This window comes from Ambystoma mexicanum, chromosome 1q (genome assembly GCF_040938575.1).
Source record: "Ambystoma mexicanum isolate Mex_15411 chromosome 1q, UKY_AmexF1_1, whole genome shotgun sequence".
Lineage (NCBI taxonomy): Eukaryota > Metazoa > Chordata > Amphibia > Caudata > Ambystomatidae > Ambystoma > Ambystoma mexicanum.
In genome coordinates, this window is record NC_090922.1 from 384,724,345 (window position 1) to 384,743,491 (window position 19,147).

A 19,147-nucleotide genomic window follows, 5' to 3' on the forward strand; every position below is an offset into this window, starting at 1 on the left:
TGGCGAAGACCTTCAAGAGTAGGACACTCTCTTTGACCTCTGCTGAAGTCTGCCCTACAGGGTCCACCTTCTGCCAGAAAATACAGCAGCTCAGGATGGTCTGCAGGATCCAGATCTCCAACAGGAGCAAGGTCCTCTTCCAGCTCTGATTCCTCAGCTGCTGATTCAACCACACCAGGGGGTACCAGACACTCAGCCTCAGCTGGTGGAGGAGTCACAGGTGTGACTTTGGACAGTCCCCTAGGGGATGTCCTTGTAGGTAGCACAGGAGTGCTGGCTGTTTTCTTCCTGGAGGCTTTATATTTCCCCTTTTCCTCCTTTCTATTAGAGATTGCAGTCAGTAAGTCCTGTGGACTGGGGGGTTATAGTTTCCTCTATAATCTCGCCTTGAGAGTCCCTTAAGGTACCCTCTCTGGCCTTCCAAGTCTGCCCCTGTTTCTTTTTGCTGGGAGGCCTGGGGGTGCTTGATACAACTCCAAGAGTTTATAAGTCATTGCCCAACAGGGCTCTCCCAGGTACTTCACTCTGCACACTTACAGGTATCTTGACAGTCATGTCATTGCACTGGATGAGCTGGTAACTGTGGAAGCATTTGGACAGGGCCTCCAGCAAGCTTAGTGAGGAATTTGGGTGCCTTAGCAACATCCTCTACCTTGAAAAAAGATTCATCAACTACAGTAATGCTGGCCCCAGTGTCTCTGATGGCAGGGGTCTCCTGACCATTCACAAGAACACTGTCTTTGTGTAATACTCTTTAGTATTGTCTGGAATGGAGTTGTAGAAATCTAAGTTCTGCTGTTCCCACAGACCCAGGGACACTAAAGAAACACTGGCTGAGACATTCATGGGTTCCTCAGCCAGTAAGAAAGTTTCCACTTGCCATTGGTACTTCTTCCTCTGGGGAGAAGGCTAAGGAGAAAGTGTGGATCTCTGAAGGTTTACCCTTATATCCGGGATCCTCTTTCACATGGTCAGTTGACCCACAAGCACAACATTTTCCAAATGTCTTTCTGAATGGGGGTTTGTTCTGACCTCCTTCTGGTTTAGAACCAGGAGGTACACTAGTCTGGTTTGGTTTCCCTTGTGGCTTTCCCTTGTTATGTTTGGGACCCTCTTTTGGATTGGAGGTATTAGAATTGCCCCAGAATCCTTGTGAGTAGCCCTGTTGGCAACCCACGAGTAAGCAGCCTTTGCTAACTTCTTTGGATCAATTTCCTTAGAGTCAGCCAAGTGCTGTCTCAGCTCAGGAGAGCAGGCATCATAAATAGATTCCAACATAAACAGATTAGTAAAACCTTCATAAGTGTTAACTCTGTAACCCTTAACCCAACCATCTAAGTTGTTCAAACATTCACACACCCAGGTAGCCCAAGGAGTACCATCATGCTTTTTGAGGGTTCTAAACTTCTTAAGATACTGGAAAGGGGTCTTCCCAAACCTAGCTATCAAGGCTAGTTTCACACTTTCATACTCTATTCTGTCTACTTCTCCCATCTCCATGACAACATCAGATGCAACTGGGGTAGCCTAGAAAAGAGCCAAGGAATCAGCTGATTCCCTGTAATGTTCTGAATCCCATGGTTATATTAAAAAATAGCCAGCCAATTCAAAATATCAAGCTTAACCTCATACATACTTACTGCATCATTGGGCATGCAAGGCCTCTTAGGGCTGGAAGACCTCGAAGACTCTGGGAGAGAACCATTCTCAAGAGACAACTTTTTAATTTCAAGTTCATGATTCAACTCCATTTCTCTGAGTTTAAATTCTTGATGCTTACTTTTAGTTTAGGTTTGGATTCTTTTAAATTCCTTAGGGAACACTACACACAATTAAGACTACAAGTGTAAGTACAATTTCTCCTTTGGTACAAGCCTGTACTACACAGTAATGTGGTAGCAGTGGCTGAGCAGCCAGACTTATCTCAAGAGTAAAGTGAGCAGTACAAGTGGTTACACAAATGACTAGCAATCACAATGGTTCAAACAAACACTTACTCAATGTTTCTTGGTAAAAGAATATACATTTATTTACACAGTCAGTTGGAAAACATTCCACTAGCAAGAGCAGCTCAATATAACCATCTAATATACAACAATACACAACCAATCAGTTTCTGAACAAGTTCATCTCCCCTGAAGTGGGAGCAAAATAGCACTTCAGTTACTTTTAAAAAAAGGGGTAAAAAGACAAGGTTAAATGAATTAAAGCACAAATACTTTCAGAGGTAGGGTACATAGTTTCAGTTCACTAAAACCATAAATTCAATTAAAAAGGATTGTCCCAAACCCATTGGTTCAGAGTCTTGCATAGGATAGCACAGTTCTGGTAGTAAACTGTGAAGTCTTTGCCACGGTTTTTAGAAAAAGTTGGTATGACGAAAAGTTATATGTCCGTTTAGGGAAGGACAAGCCTTCAAAGTTGGGAAATTTTCACAAACTTTCACCGCAGCAAAAATGATTTCCTGAGCAGGTTTGCCCAGAGCCTTTTAAATGAAGAAGAGCTGTAGCTGAGGCAGTTAGTTGTTCCTGGCAGTTCCTGCAGATCTCGCTGTTCCTGTGCTTCAGTCATGGGGACAAGAAGGAGGACATCGGGAGGTTCCTGCACTGCCCAGGGAAGAGGCCACAAGCTTGGCAAAATGTCGGTTTAAGGTGTGAGTGCCTTAAAGAACACAAACTGGCATCCTTCTCACTGGCTATCCGGTTTTCAACAGCACTATGAAGAAAATTCTAACAGTATAGAGACAGTGTCCAGGTGACTTGCGAGTTGGTTGTTCCCACCAAACACAAGGGAAGAAGTTAGCCTTGAAGGGCTTCTCTGTTGATGGAGTGTCAGCTAATTCAGACCTGCAGCAGGGCTTCACCAGTAGGCCAGGAGTTGCAGCAGTCGTCTTCCTTCAGCTTGTCTTTGGTTAACTCGTTCCAGTGGTCGACTCTACTCCAAGTCCCAGAGGCCTGCTTTTAATCAGTTTTCCCCCTTTCATTCCAGCCTGGCTGTCACACACACAGCAGGGTGCCTGTACTTGCTGGACAGCCAGCTGGCCAATCACGCCAGAGTGCATTCAGGTCTCCTAGGAGACTAAGCACAGGGAGTTTCAGGCACCTCCCTCACATCCTGTCCACCCCAGACACTCAGACGCCAGAGGAGGGCTTCAGCACGGAAGCCCACCATAGGCCAACAAACAAAGGGACCAAACCTGGTTTGGCGTGCAGAGTTAAACACAAGAAGGACCTTTCCTAAAAGTAACGTTGAAAAAAGTTGACCGGAGTCTGTTTTTACAGATAGGTCTTGGGCGCCATATTGGAAAACATGGCTGATCTGATTTTTAGCTACCGGTGTTCGTGGTCGGAAAAAATCATGTTAGTTTGTTTTAAAACACTGCCACCAGCCATTTCAAGTAGAAAAGGGTAACATTTGACTGTTACATGAGTGTTTAGACTCAGGGGATGCTAGGCAACCCATCCACCACTCTACAGGAAGATAGTGTGTGCTGGGTCAGTAAATTTAAAAAGACTAGTAAAGTCAATTTAACTTTACATGTTCTGGGGGACAGTAGTCAGTCCCAGAGAAGGTATTTAAGCCTTAGGGAGTCTGAAAGACACCCCTGTGCCATTGCACTGAAGGTGCTGTGTGACACACAAGAACAAGATGATGCCTATGGAGTTGTTTTAAAACTCCATATTCAAAGAACACAAAAGTAAAACACACATCAAAATACTTGAAAGAGTGGAAAAAAAGGCTCACACTCTTACCAGGTAAAAATTAAAATCCTAGAAATCCAGCAAAGTCGCTTGGGGTGTCAAAAGGTAAGGGAAATTAGCACATTCTTGAGAATGCTCCCTAACAAGGTGCCTAGCATAACTCCAGCTCCTACCTGGAGGTAACTCAGGTGCCCCACCGGCAAACTTGTACTTTGCTGGTGCGGTTACGTGCCAGTAAACGGAATTACTGAGACTTTATTTTCACACCAGCAAAGTTATAATGATTGTGTCTGTATTGATATGTTGTCAAAAGACCAATTCTTAGCCTGGGTAATACCAACATTTTTCCATGCATTTGTTTTGATCCCATTGAATATAGTCTAGCATTTTGGCTATTTATCATTTTGATTCCACACAGATAGGAAATGGAAAGACCTTACATCAGAATTTCAAATTTGTTTAGACCAAATCAATGGTTGTTTTGCCTGATCGACTAAAAGTACTAAGGGCTGTGCATAGTTCTCACCCATTGAGATTTACCTATCAAATTTCTGAACTGGTTAATTGCCTGGGGTAGACTTTGAAGCCATGATCTTAACTCGGTTTGAACATTATTTGCACTGATATTCCTCAATGTGTCTCTTCTATTATGTTGCTCTCTAAAAGTAATGAACACTCATTTGGATGGATTGCTGCTTGAAATCCCTTGATATTTTGGATCAGTATCTGTTCAAACCTATGTGGAGAAACATGTAAGAACATATGGAATTGTGCAAGAGCTTGGCTGGTGCACATCAGAAAGTGATCCTTGATGTTAAATGTGATAGGTTCTGGGATTTTTCCAACTGTGTAAGGAATACAGACAATGCAGTCTTGAAAGCAGCATACTGGCCCTTCGATTATGCCAAATCACGCCAGTCAGAAAGCACTAAGTCTATGATAGATGTCTATTACTATTGAAAAGGGAGCCCTAGAAAAAAGAAGCATTTCTAGCATTGATTATCCCCTCTATATGTTGCTTCTAGGTTCTGTCTGTTCCCTTTCGATATGTACACTCAGGAAATGTATCCCAACCAGTTTTGGTACTGTGATCATCAGGCACTAGAAACCATTGACCATTTGCTAATGTTCTTTCCGCCAGTCTGCTACAAGTGGCACATAAATATCTCATATTTAAATTAAAAAGGTGTTAGTTGTGTGCTGTTAAAAATGCTTTCGCTCAACACCTCAGTTGCCTTACATTAGCGATATTAAGGTGCCTTGCCAGATGTACTACTAAAGCCTTCAAACCCAGTTTACTGTAACATTTCCTTGTGGTGATGGGTACTAGGCATTCTTAGAGAATGGGTGTACAGTGAATGTTTACTGTGACTTCAAATTATCACCCACCATATGCAAGCATTATGAAAACATACTCAGTCTCATTTTAAGTGGGGCAGAGCAGGAAATAATAACATCAAAGCGAGCAGTAATGATTGCATGTCTCCATTTCCCAGACTGTCCCATTTTCCTGCAGTGTCAAGGTGGAAGAAGGGCAGGGAGCGGAGATATGATCTCTGCCATATTGATCTCCTCCATCTTGTTAGTGCATTTCATTTAAAGCCTGCATGAAATTTTCATGCAGTTGAAAAACCCTATATCACTCAGACTCAGTATATCTTAAGTATGAGCATTCCTTGAGATCCTTCAGAAAACTGAAGTTGACCATTCCTTGATTTTAGAGAACTAAATCTTTGGACAGGTCAAACACTGAGTTAGGTGCCAGACTCTGTAATGACCTTCCTCTATCTACCAGATAATTACCTGCTCTCTTACCCTTTAGATAAAGAGTACATACCTTTTTTTTAAATCAAAGTTTTAATGCTTTCTTAGCGGTTGTCGTGTCTTCACTTCTGATTTCTTGGGGTGATCTGAGTGCTGAGAAACCTTTGGGTCGCAGTACCTCCTATCTCTTGTACTTAACCCCTACGAAAAAGAAATAGGAAAAGAAAAGGAAGTCAGGTACATGTTATATGCGACCTGATTTTCATTTAAATAAAACGTATTTGCATCTCGGAATGCCCTACAATGCAATTGCATTATTGATCCTTTGCTGATTGTGCGCAGTTACTGTCCCAGCCCACCTTAGTCTAGGGTACATTTAGGTCTTGATTTACCCGTATCAGTTCACAATCAACGTTGGTGTGCTGGCAAGAAGCGGCTAACTGCATAAGAGTACATTGGTCAATGCACAAATTGACAAATTGCAATCAATAAAGCCATGTATTTTTTTAATTGTTTTGGCTGAGGGATATCCTCAGTAAAACCACAATTCATTAGGATTTTATGAGACACTAATATAACGCCATTCCTTTGCTAAAACCTTGTGACTGTTAATGAGCCTGGGTACAGAAGTGGTGAATAATACGCATAGCCACAAGGATTATTGGTTTCCCCGGTGTGCCACGATATTAGCAGCATGGTAACACTACTTCAATGTCCAGCATTGTATCAGCATTGTATTGTCACTAATACTAGTACTCATCAATGTCTAATCTACTTTTAGCATTCCAGACATTTGGGACTCATCACAGGTTTGGTGGTAACCCTTAAATGTGGCGGTAATGGAATTAGTGCCGACAATACTGCTCCGCCTGATCACGAGCCAGTGCAAATACCACCAACTGTAACATCAGCCGGCGCTATTACAGTCGGCCACACGAGGCGCAAACACAGCCGCATCACAAGTCCATGTCCGGTGCTATTAGCGCCAAAAACTGGCGCTAATACTGCCAAAAACGCGGCGCAGTTACCTCCAGCTCTGAACTGGAGGTAAATGAACAGAGGTGCCTGAAATGAAGCCACAGGTGAGCCCCATACATCCCAGAGGGCTACAAAAGGCACACCCTTACCCAAAACACTGTTTCCAATACCATGCTGCCACTGTGAGCTGGGACAGACAGCTGCACATGCTGCGCTTGGAAGTGGAGAGGCTGGACAACCAGGACAAGGCACAGGGAGTACAGAGGGGATGGGGACAGAAGAAGAAGAGCCCAGCAAGGCATGCCCCAATTCCCAGGTTCAGGCCCTCACCTTGGACACTCACGGACAGCCAGATGGTCACCCTGTACCACCTCAACAGGGAGACATAACAGAGATGATCAACACAATACAGGACGGCATAGGGAGCAAGATCAACATCCGGACGCTGTGCTCCCACTGCTGAAGCTAGTGTCCGTCCAACAATTCCTTGGAACTGGCACCTTCCAGCACTCCATTGCCATGATGCACGGCATGGCACAGCCCGCGTTCTGTGCAGTGCTGGCCCATATGCATGAAGCCCTCCTGCGGCAAGTGCAATGCTGCCACATGTCACTGCCCACCACCCCAGCACAGGTCAATGCCATGAAGGCACAGTTCTATACCATTTCACAAATGCATTTGTTTGGTTCACTTGCCTTCCCGATAACTGCTGTGATGCTCAGGGGTACCCTATGTGCCATGCCCCATGGGTCCTGTGGAGGGTAGTTGATGTGCCACCTTGTCACTCTTTCCTGTCGGCATGATATGATTGGTATGATATGATTGGTTATTTATAACACAATTAATACCCAGAGGTTCCTAAGCGCGGACCCGGGGAACGAACCTGTGGTACTCTGTGTCGTCTTGCTTCCAAGACGAGGACGTTGCCCCTGAGCTACCCTCCTGAGCTTCAGGGTCTATCCCTGTCCACTTGGGCTTCTTATGCTGGGTTGTCATTTGTGCATGCATTTGTTGAGGGGTGGGGGTTCACTCACCTCCTGATGCCTGGCTCCCACCGCCACACTGCTGACTTCCTCTATCCCCTTGAGGTCCAGCAATGTGCTGCATTTCTCCTCCCAAGTGGTTAGTGCCAGTGGCTCGACAATGTCTCCTCCTGTTGCCAGGGACTCACAGCGCTGTCAGAACAGCAGTCCCTGCACCCTTACCCTCAGGTCATTCCACTTCTTACAACAGTCCTCACCATCACAGGGTACACTGGCAACTGCTGACACCTTCTGGGTGATGGTATTCCAGATTGCTGTCCACCACTGGCCACTGGTCTTCCTCTGCCTGCTTCTGTACAGCTCCTCACAGTGGGCTACCACCTCATCTGTGAGAACCACACCAAATTTCTACTTTGAAACCCAGAGCCGTAATCGATGATTTATTTCATGAGATGGTTAATGGCATAACCTCAGATTTTGCCCAGTTAATTTTATATCTGGATACTTCATTGAACCGGGACAGAAGTTCCATCAAGATGGGCAGTGATACCTCCAGATCCTGCAGGACCAATAGCAGATCGTCTGCGCAGAACAGAATTTTCTGCTCCACCCCTCAGCAACTTACTCCACTCAACCCACGCTCAGATCTAAGAGCAATGGCCAATACTTGTATTGCAATGATGAATAAAAGCGGCGAAAGTGGGCAACCCTGTCTAGTACCCCTCTCCAATTTGAAAGACTCTGACCGCAACCCATTGGTTTTAACGTCCGCCATTGGATTAGCATATAACAGAGTAATCCAAGACATATAACACTCACTCAGGCCCTTTTTACGCAACACTGAGTACAGGTAGCTCCAGGTTACGCAGTCAAAAGCCTTTTCAGCATCCAGGGATAGCACAGCAATATCATCTCCAGAATCCATCGCCTGAGAAATTGTTTGGATTAGCTTATATATGTTACTTGAAGTTCTTCTATTTCAAATGAAACCAGACTGATTTTCGTGGATTGATTTCGGAAGTAAATTTTCGGGTTTCATAGCAAGAACCTTGGACAGTACTTTGTTGTCTCTGTTAATTAGGCTAATATGATGATAACTTGATGGTAGGTTCTCATGATGGTAAATACTACACACAAATATCAGGAACGGCTATGGGTGCCATGATGGCACCAGCATATGCAAATTGTTGTATGTACCAGTTTGAAACTACACATGTGCTTAATAACCCAAGATGGAAACACCACCTCAAAACATGGGTTCGGTACATAGATGACATTTCCGGAATATGGATAGGGAATATGAATGACCTCCAAGAGTTCCTAGTGTTTCTAAATGGAATTGACCACCATATCCAATTTACACTTGAGATAGGGGATCCCAATATCCACTATCTGGATGTCCAAACTGTCATCAAAGACAACAAGATAAATACCACTCTTTACACCAAACCAACAGATCGTAACAACCTCTTACACTGCATGAGTTTTCATCCTCCCAATACCTTGCGCAATTTACCCTACAGACAAATGATGCGAATAAAAGGGATTGTTAGTGATCCAGAGGACTGTCACATACAGCTTCAGAAGTTACAAGAGAAATTGCAACTGAGGGGCTATCCAGAAACAGATTTAACAGCAGCTCGAGTTGAAACGGACACACAGAAAAGAGAACAATTACTCATTAAGAAATCCGCAAGTGCTAGCCCTGAACTTGTAACCAAATTTTCCATCCAAAGAAGGCAAATCAAAGACATTATACATAACAGATGAAATGTGCTCACTAGCGACGAAAGAACTAAAGAAATATTTCCAGCACCCCCAGTATTTGCATATCAGAAAAGTAGTAATCTACGCAGCATGCTAGTGAACACCAGAGGTAAGGCACCTCCAACCAAACCAGACAAACATCCTGGAACATACCCATGCATGAGCTGCGGAAATTGTAATAACATCATTAAAGGCAACATAGTCACGCATCCACGAACAGGAGAGAAAATCAAATTAAAGCAGCACGCTACATGTCTATCTGAAAATGTTATTTATGCGATCAAATGCCCTTGCGAGAAATACTATGTAGGAGAGACATCGCGAAAAGTTTGTATCAGGATGAATGAGAATAAATCGAGCATCAGGAACAAGAACAGAACGTCGGCTGTCGTAAGACACTTCAATGACAATGGACACTCAATCACACAACTAAGGTTTCTGATACTTGAAGTGATACCTACCAAAGGTCTCAACCGTGACATTAAGAAATGGCGAGCACAGAAAGAAGCATTTTGGATTGATAGACTAGACTCACTATCACCAAATGGGATGAATGAAGAATTAGACCTTAGTTGTTTTCTTTAATATCTTTAGCTATGACACTGACATTCCCCTGGTTTCTGTAATGTTTTACAAGAATGCTTCTCATATGTTTTTTCACATAAACATATGAGTTGTTACGTCTGATAGAGATTCACAGTGAAGAACTTAACACTCAATTTGTGGCTGGGATGGTGTTAGGTATGGGGAAAACTAGGGAAACTTATAGGTTCCCTTTTTTCAAACAAAACTAAGTATTAGTAGCCTACAAAGTTCTTTCGATGTATCATCTAATTTTCATTGAATACATAGTTGCAAGCAAAGCGGTAATGTTTTTATGACAACGACACATTCTAAGTTGCCACACGTTCTCTCAATTTGAAGCAGCCTTGAAACAGTTTATACCAAGTTGGCACACCATTGTATTGAATGCACAAGATTTTCTTTTTAGGTTGGGGAAGTTGACTCCAGTACCATTCACAGGCAGAGAAGTTACATTTCTCCTGTACCGTTTTGACACTTTCCACTAATTATCTTCTAGTTTTGGTCCTGTTTTTTATATTCTGCTTTGCAGTCATCTGTTTTCTCTTTCTCGCTTCTTGTACACCAAAGTGTGTATACCGCTATTGCTAATTTTTCTTTTTTCTTTTTTAGCTTTCCCTGTTCAATTTCTAACATTCTTTCAATGTCTCACTAGACATTATTATAAAATGAATTACCCCATGACCCTTTTTCCTTTTTCCTTCTCTCCCATAGCCAATACGATTCACTAGACATTACATACCATGTCACATTTTCTTCTGACACTCGTGCATTTGGACAGTTTCAGTTACAGCTTCTGTCCTGGTCCACCTCACAAGGTAGCATTACAGTTTCCCAAAGCTATTTATTTTTAATAACAAGACCGTTGGTGTCTTATCAACCGAGGACACGAGTGTGCATCGGTTTCTTCCGATCGTTTCACTGAGATTATTCCAGCACCAGCTTTGCGATCTCATGATCAGCATATTTTCACTAACAAGTGCTGTTATCATTACGGCAAGTTCTTATTATACACTTTCAGTATTATTGACACATTCTACTGTCTCATGATGTTTTATTTACTATGGGCCTCATTACGACCCTGGCGCTAAGTGAAAAACGATGGCGGTAAATGGTTACCGCCATCGTTTTCCGCCAGGTCCGATCATGAACCGTGACCGTTAACTACGATGCCATAAGCGGAATCGTAGTTAACGCTGCCGCTAACTGCGCTAAGGGTGCGCGCACGCGACCGGCCACACCGTACTTAGCGCCATGGCGGAAAGGTACGCAAATGCCGACCCAAGCGGACATGCACCTAACGCCATCACCCAGCCCGTTAAGTACCTTACCGCCATGGTGCAAATTAAGCCATCGCGAACCAACCGTAAAGGGCCATGTAAAGTGAATGCAGCTGCCACAGGTGCACAGAAACAGCACAGGTGAAGGCAATACAGACTCAGGAAGTACAAAAAGAGCACACCCCACCCCTTCCCACACCCAGTCACACTCCACAATGATACCAATAAGACTAGCAATGTTGGGGCTGGAGGACTTGATAGCAATGCATGTGCTACAACAGCAACAACAACAACAGGCAGCACAGAGGAGACGCAGGAGGAGAAGGAGGGCAAGGCAGGCCCAGCAAGCCCCACCAGCACAGCCAGTGCCACCACGCAGGCAGCCCCCAATCCCACGCATCAGAGCCAATCCATTCAACCTCACTGCTGAGCAGATCCACACCCTGTACCGTTTGGACCGGGACACCATCACCACCATCGTAGACATGATACACAACGACATCGTCAGCATGATAGAAACTCCAACCGCCATCCCCCCCTACTGAAGGTAGTGTCTGTACTCCACTTCCTGGCCACAGACACCTACCAGCACACAGTGGGGCACTTGCATGGCATTTCACAACCATTATTCTCATGAACACTCATCCAAGTGCTCGATGCCCTCCTCAAGCACACAGACGACCACATCTCATTAACACCGTACTGCCCAGGACATTGCAAACACCAAAGTGGGTTTCCATGCACTAGCCGGCATACCCGGTTGCATTGGTGCCATCGACTGCACCCATGTGGAATTGGTGGTTCCACGTGCCATGGAGATACCGTACCGCAACCGGAAACAGTTCCACTCAATCAACGTGCAAATGGTCTGTGACTCCAACAAGATCATCACACATTGTTGTGCCCGATTCCCCGGATCAACCCATGATTCTAAGGTCCTGAGGAACTCCACAATACCACGCTACATGGAGCGACATGCAGGCCCAAGATCCTGGCTACTCGGTGAGTCCAATGTCATGGAAGTGGGCAGGTGAATGACGTACCGGTGCATACTCCACCTGGCTGAAAGGGGGGGATGATGCATACTCCACCTGGCTGAAAGGGGGGGTAATGATGCATACTCCACCTGGCTGAAAGGGGGGGGGAATGATGCATACTCCACCTGGCTGAAAGGGGGGGGAATGATGCATACACCACCTGGCTGAAAGGGGGGGAATGATGCATACTCCACCTGGCTGAAAGGGGGGGGGATGATGCATACTCCACCTGGCTGAAAGGGGGGGGAATGATGCATACTCCACCTGGCTGAAAGGGGGGGGAATGATGCATACTCCACCTGGCTGTGAGTAACACAGAGAACGGAGACAGAGGATGGGCACTCACAATGCAATCAACCCCTCTGCATACATTGGGTGATGGCATGCAAAACAGGCCATGGGAGCCATTAGCATATACTGGTTGCATTGTGTGAATCAATTAGTGCATGTAGAAGTGAGCCGAAGTAACAGTTGGATGCAAGCCATGTTGGCACATCATTTTCTTGATCAGACGACATGACTGACACATACATTCTCGCCTACATACAGGTGATGCAGGCTATCCCCTGAAGAGGTGGCTCCTTACACCAGTCCGTAACCCGCAGAACCAGCACGAGGAGGACTTCAACCGTGCACATACACGTACTCGTGTGGTCATAGAGCAGACATTCGGCCTATTGAAGGCACGGTTCCGAAGCCTCAGCAGGTCTGGTGGGGCACTCCTGTACCACCATGAGAAGGTGGCAAAGATCGTCATGGCATGTGCCATGCTACACAATATGTGCGTCAGACGGAATGTGCCCCTGCCCCCTGACGCAGAACTGCAACCACCTGACGATGAGGATGAGGAGGGTGCAGATGGGGCGGCACCCCATGGAGGAGGCGACGCAAAGGAGGGGCGTGCAATGCGCCAAAGTATCATCGACCACTGCTTCTAGCACACATGGCTGGTGTGAATCACATGGAGACTGCACTTGGGGCACTGTGTGTCTCTGGGACATGCACACTGTGGACTGTACACCGATAAAGCACACATACGCAATGAAAATGTCCACACATTTCATTTTGGGAAAGAAAAAAGTGTATTTAAACTATGAAACGTCGCCCCCTCCCCCCTCCCCCTGCACACCCCAACACACCGCTTCCCCCTCCCCCCTGCACACCCCAACACACCCCCTCCCCCCTCCCCCTCCACACCCCAACACACCCCTTCCCCCCTCCCCCCTGCACACCCCAACACACCCCCTCCCACCTCCCCCCTGCACACCCCAACACACCCCCTCCCCCCTGCACACCCCAACACACCCCATGTAGGTGTCAACAGATGCCTGTGACAGTGGGCACAGGCTGTTACAAGCCCCCTCTCCCGGCCCCCGGTACACCCCTGGCTGTGGAGCGCAGGTTACGTCCGGAACGTTGGACGGGGCTGCTCTGTGCAGAACTGGCAGTGGAGGATGTCCCTGCCTGCCCCCGTGCATGCACGTCCTGTAGGGTGTGGGTGAGCTCAGTGAGCGCACGACGCAAGCCGGCAAGTTCAGCACAGATGTCCCTGGACATGGCCTGCATGGCATCCCTCAGGGTGGCAGTGCTCTGCGCAACTTCGGCCCTTAGGGTCTCCGTGGCCTTTTCAATGGTTGCCCTAGCCCCCACACATTCCGCAGCATGCTCAGCCAGCATCGTGGACAGTTGTTGCTGCCGTTCTGTGATGTCCTCGAGGGACTGCTGCCCCTGCTGGCCCATGGCCAGTGCTGGTGGTGTGATGGAGGGGCTGCTCCGCTCCTGTGGACTGAGGACTGGGCATGGGGTAGAAGGCCACTCCTCTACCTCTGTGTGCCCCTGTGTCTGATCCTCATGGGGGCTGGCGTCTGACAAACAGGGGGAATGTAGTAGGTCAGTGGGGCTTCTGACTTCGTGCTCCTCAATGTCTGAGTCTGAACATGCAGCTATTGCAGCTGTCTCACCCATGTTGCTGCTGGCCGCTGACCCGGTGCCTTCTGTGGCAGGCAATTTTGGTAGAGGTGGAGCAGCTGCTGCTGGCCTGCTGACTACAGGGGTGCTTGCCGGTGGGACGTCCGGTATGCTTGCAGTGGGTCCTGCTTGTTGTGGGGTCTGCCTCACTGCAGCTGAGGTCGAGGGTGCGGGGACGGTATAATTGGCCTTCTTGGCTCTCTTCGTCGCAGGGGTGTCCTGGTCCTCGGGGTGTGAATCTGTGCCTGTGGTGGAGCAAAGGAGGGAGGGCGTTATTGATGGGTCTGCGGACTTTGGAATGACAATGATAGACATTATTCTGGTCAGTAGATGAGGCAGATTTCAGGCAGGGCCATGCAGGTTGTCTCCTTTTAGTGTGGAATGTGGATGCAGGTATGCGGGTGCCAGCAGTGTATACAAGGTGGTGCTCGCATGTGGCTATGGGCAGTGTGGAAATGTGTTGCATTTACACTCTAGGGCAACCTTGTGCTACACATGAATGGACTGCAGTGACTATGGCATGTCTTGTTTGAGGCACCTACCTTCATCGCCTGATGTCGGAGCTCCCCTTTCCATCCCTCCGACGCCTTCAATGGCTTCCATGCCAATCGTGGTTGCACAAATCTCCTCCCACGGTTGGAGTTTTAGTGGGGATTCCGACCCTCCACCGGTACCCATTGCAAGGTTGCGGTTCGCAGAGATGACCGCTCTGACCCGTATGCGGAGGTCGTCCCAGCGCTTCTTGCACTGCTGTGGGGTGCGGGGTACGGTCCCCACCGCGCTGACGCGCTCGGCCACCAGGGCCCAGATGGCCTTCTTTTTCCCTATCGCTGTCCTGGTCATTTCAGGGGAGAAAACGACAGCTGCGTTGTCTTGCAGGGTCTCCGCAAGCATGCAGAGTTCCTCCCGGCTGAATCTTTCCTGGCGCTGGCGGTCACATGCCTTCTTAACAGCTTTAGGCATTTTTGGGTAGTTGGATGGGTGGGTGATTGGTTGGGACAGGTGTCAGGGTTGGATCTGGTGTTGTTCGGTAGGATGGCAATGGATTGTGTTTTTAAAGATGGCCGACGTGCTGTTTCCCGCTCCGGCGCGATGACGCTATTTCCGGTCCTGCTTTTTACGGCCACCGCAAATTACGGTGGCCGCTAATTACGGTGGCCGCTACTTACGGTGGCGGAAGTGCGCATTGCTCGCTTTACGATGCCGGTAGGGGCCTTTTCCGCCATGGCGTTAATTGCATTACCGCCATGGCGTAATGCTCGTGCGCGATGGGTCGTAATGTGGCGCTCTTTACGCCATCGCCCCACGGCGTAAACGCTCATTACGCCATGGCGGTAATGACGGAAGATTACCGCCTGGGTCGTAATGAGGCCCTATGTTATTTATTTTTTCATTTTTCACATTTATGGAGTCTAATTACTATCGTTTTGCAGTAACAAAGGTGCCTTGAATGGATTGAGTTAACACAGTTCGTGATCAAGACGTGATATACACAGCTTGGCAGTTAAGTTACACTTTGTAAGATGTCCGCCGCCGTTTCGAGGCATCTGTGTCACGCCCCTCCGAAGGCGGTGGTCCTTGTGGCATCGATGGACCTTAGGACGGCGGGTGTCAGCCATTTTTACTAGCAAGATGGCCGCCGCAACTAGAGATGCGGGTCTAGCCTCTGCACGCCTCGGTATCCAGGAAGTACCGTCTCCCTACCCGAGTGTAGGTATATCTGTTCCTGTGATCAGCACACGAATGCGTTGCTACTCCGCTACAGCAACGCTACGTAAGTTCGCATCTAGGTAATCCTGATACGTCTTGCTAATCACTAACCTTTCGGCATTCTAAAACATTCCTACCCTGTCTCAATTTCAGTGCATTCCTCACCGCTTCTCTGTCTCCCGATTCCACGGAGTCCATCTCTTTCTCACCTAAGTTTGCCCGCCGGTTCCGGTCCGGAGCGCGGTAAGCTTCATTCAGGACTCTCCGAGAACCGGCACATTGATTTCCCGTTTCTCTACCTTTTCCGACTCACGATTCCATCTTCCTTCTCATAGCTACAGGCATATGCTACACCGGTATTGCAACAGCCCGCGCAAAACCCTGCACTACCGAAACAACTCCCAGCTCCGCCCTTCTTGCCTCTCAGGTAAAGATTCCCCTGTGGCTTTCCCGTATTCTATCTAGTTCTCTTACTAGTTCTAATCACAACCTTTCCTTACTATCGTAGAGGTTCTCTGAAGTTTCTGACTGGAACCTTTTTCCACACATCGTTCCTGTTTAAGGGTAATCTACATTCCTAACCTCGTACATTTCCATATTTCACTTACCTGCTTATACTTACCAGTTTCTTTCTTTTTCAAGACGAACGTTCTCCGGACTTCACCTGAATCTCCGCTGCATTGAAGACATCTTTCCCGCAACCTTCGACACAGCGGTTTCTTCCCCAGAGGGTTTCCCTGGGATCTCTTCTCCTATCTGGTTTTCTAGGTGGGGGAAGAGGTACCAGGGAGGCTTTCACATTCATCTCCCCGTTCGGAACAAGGAGATTCTTCCCCTGCTGGAAGGTGCCAGTCACAGGATAGGAAGAGAGGTAACGGTGAGTTTTTGGGGTAACCTGCCAGCAGTTAAAGATTGTAATTATTATTGTGACTATCATCATTTTTGACAATCTGGCCGTATCCATGGTTACGTTTCCCTAACAATCTCGTGAGCCATAACACCAGCTACACGAAGCTTGCGCTCCCGTGGCGTCCTTCGTGGATTTACTTTGGTGGTTTCTAGGTCAGCAGCTACGATGCCATACACGGAATCACAGTACACTGTTGTACTTTTTTAATGCGAGTCGCTATATTAGGCCTTATATCTTTGTACTTTTGTATATTCTTTGTATCACTTGTTTTTCGCTAGCGACCCACATTGAACAGATTGCTTTGCGCTGCTCTACAGATCTAAGCACCAACACTGGATGCACACTCGGGTCAGTGCATTCAACTTACGGTTAACAGTCACACAACATTGTGCCTAACTATAGAATTAGCTAATCTAGCATTTTTCTGTTTTCTTTTTCTTTTTTCTTCCCATCCGCTACTGTTTATGTTGATTTACCTTATGTGCTTCCCTGACTCGGCACGTATGTATGGATTTTATTTATTTTTCCAACTCACCCAAACTTTTCTCGTTTTTCACACATGTTACAATTTAATTGGATGCTGAATTGTGTTAATATGTTCAATTGTTGGTGGGGGGAATGTATACTATCTACCAATCATGACGGCACTATACTTCATTGTAAACAATGTTTGTGGTAATTTTTCCTGCTTGATCTTTGCAAAAAAATGTTTGTGGTAATTTTTTCCTGCTTGATTACTGCTTAACTTATGACCTTCTTATGATATTTGATGATGATGAACCAATACCGTACCAATACCTTCATTGCAATGTATGTGTCTAATGCATTATGTATATATTGTATATTGTGGGATACAGATCCAACCAGTTATGGGTTCTGATGAAATAAGCACTAAAATGAGCTGGCCCTGATGAAGGACACTGACTCCAAAATGCATAGGCCAAATAGAGCTCATGTGACGCATCTGCCAAAACAGTGATGTATAACTGTAAAGCACTAAAGAAAGCATGAATACAACTTTATATTTATAAACAAGTAACAATAAAGTACTTGAAGAATTATTACCTGCAACTGACTAACATCAAGTAGTTATACCACTTAGTGGTAATTGGGAGTGCAGGCGCACTGCTGGCTTCACAGCCTTGGTCTACATTTAGGTTCTCATCCTTCCCATTGTTGAGAAACACCGACATCATGGCATTATTTGTCATGTTGGGTAGAAGGCTATCTCTTCATGACGACTCGAACATATCTTTCATCAATTTGAGGGCAGAATCAGGGAGGATCTTATAAAATTCAACCGGAAGTCCATCTGGTCCCGGTGACTTTCCTGTATTCAATTTACTTATTGCTCTTTTTAAGTCGTCGACCGACAATTCTGTTTCAAGAGATATTCGATCTGCGTCTGAAATCTCAGGGACATCTAGACTCCCAAGGAATAGATCCCCCACTCCAGATACTCCAGGTTCATCATGATACAAATTCATGTAGTAATTTAAAAAAAATGTCATTAATCTCTTTGGGATTTAACGTGACCAATCCATTTTGATCTTTAACCAATTTGATGGCCCTTTCAGAGTTCATTCTCCTCAGTCGATGCGCTAACCACCGATCACACTTTTCCTCTTTTTCAATATAAGAACATCCCAGCTGATCTGAATTCCTTTCAACTCTTTCATTCAGTATAGTATTCATTTCTTTTTTAAATTTCCATAACTCGTTTAGTTTATCAGGATGAGTTTCACCTATCATCAATTTCCTAGAAAGAATTCCAATCTTAAGTTCCAAGACTTGTTTTTCCCTCTCAAGTCTCTTTTTTTTTTACTGCGGGATAAACCAAGTATCAATCCCTGCATGGTACACTTAAAAGCTTCCCACACAGTCTTTGCATTAAGCTCCCCAGAGTGATTTTCTTCCACGAATTGGTCAGCTTCTGAAACGAACTTCTCCAAAATCTTCTAATCATATAGAATTGATGTATGCATCCTCCAAGTAAATGTCCTGCAGAGATCGAAGTCTAACTTCAGGTGCAGGATCACAGGTGCATGATCTGTTATTAAAATATTACCAATTCTGCTCGAACAATCATTTTCAGTCATTTTACCAGCAGTAAGCATCATATTCAGTCTGGAATAAGTATCATGGGAACCTGAATAGAAGCTATACTCGCTTACAGAGAGTCGTTCTTTCTATTTGTTCTGCACTTATCTTATCCACAGAGGGGCCTATCACCATGTTAAAATCACCTCCCAATAGAACGTTCAGTGTATTCAAGTCCTGAATCATTTGAGTCACCCATCTGAAGAACGACCTATCATCCTCGGAGGGTGCATAAATATTACAAAGGGTCATAAATTCCCCCTGTATAGTAAAGCTATTATCCTTCCATCTCTATCCAAACATTCTTTCACAACCTGTAATGGTGCATTCTTGCGAATTAGGATCACAACACCTCTAGATCTAGAAT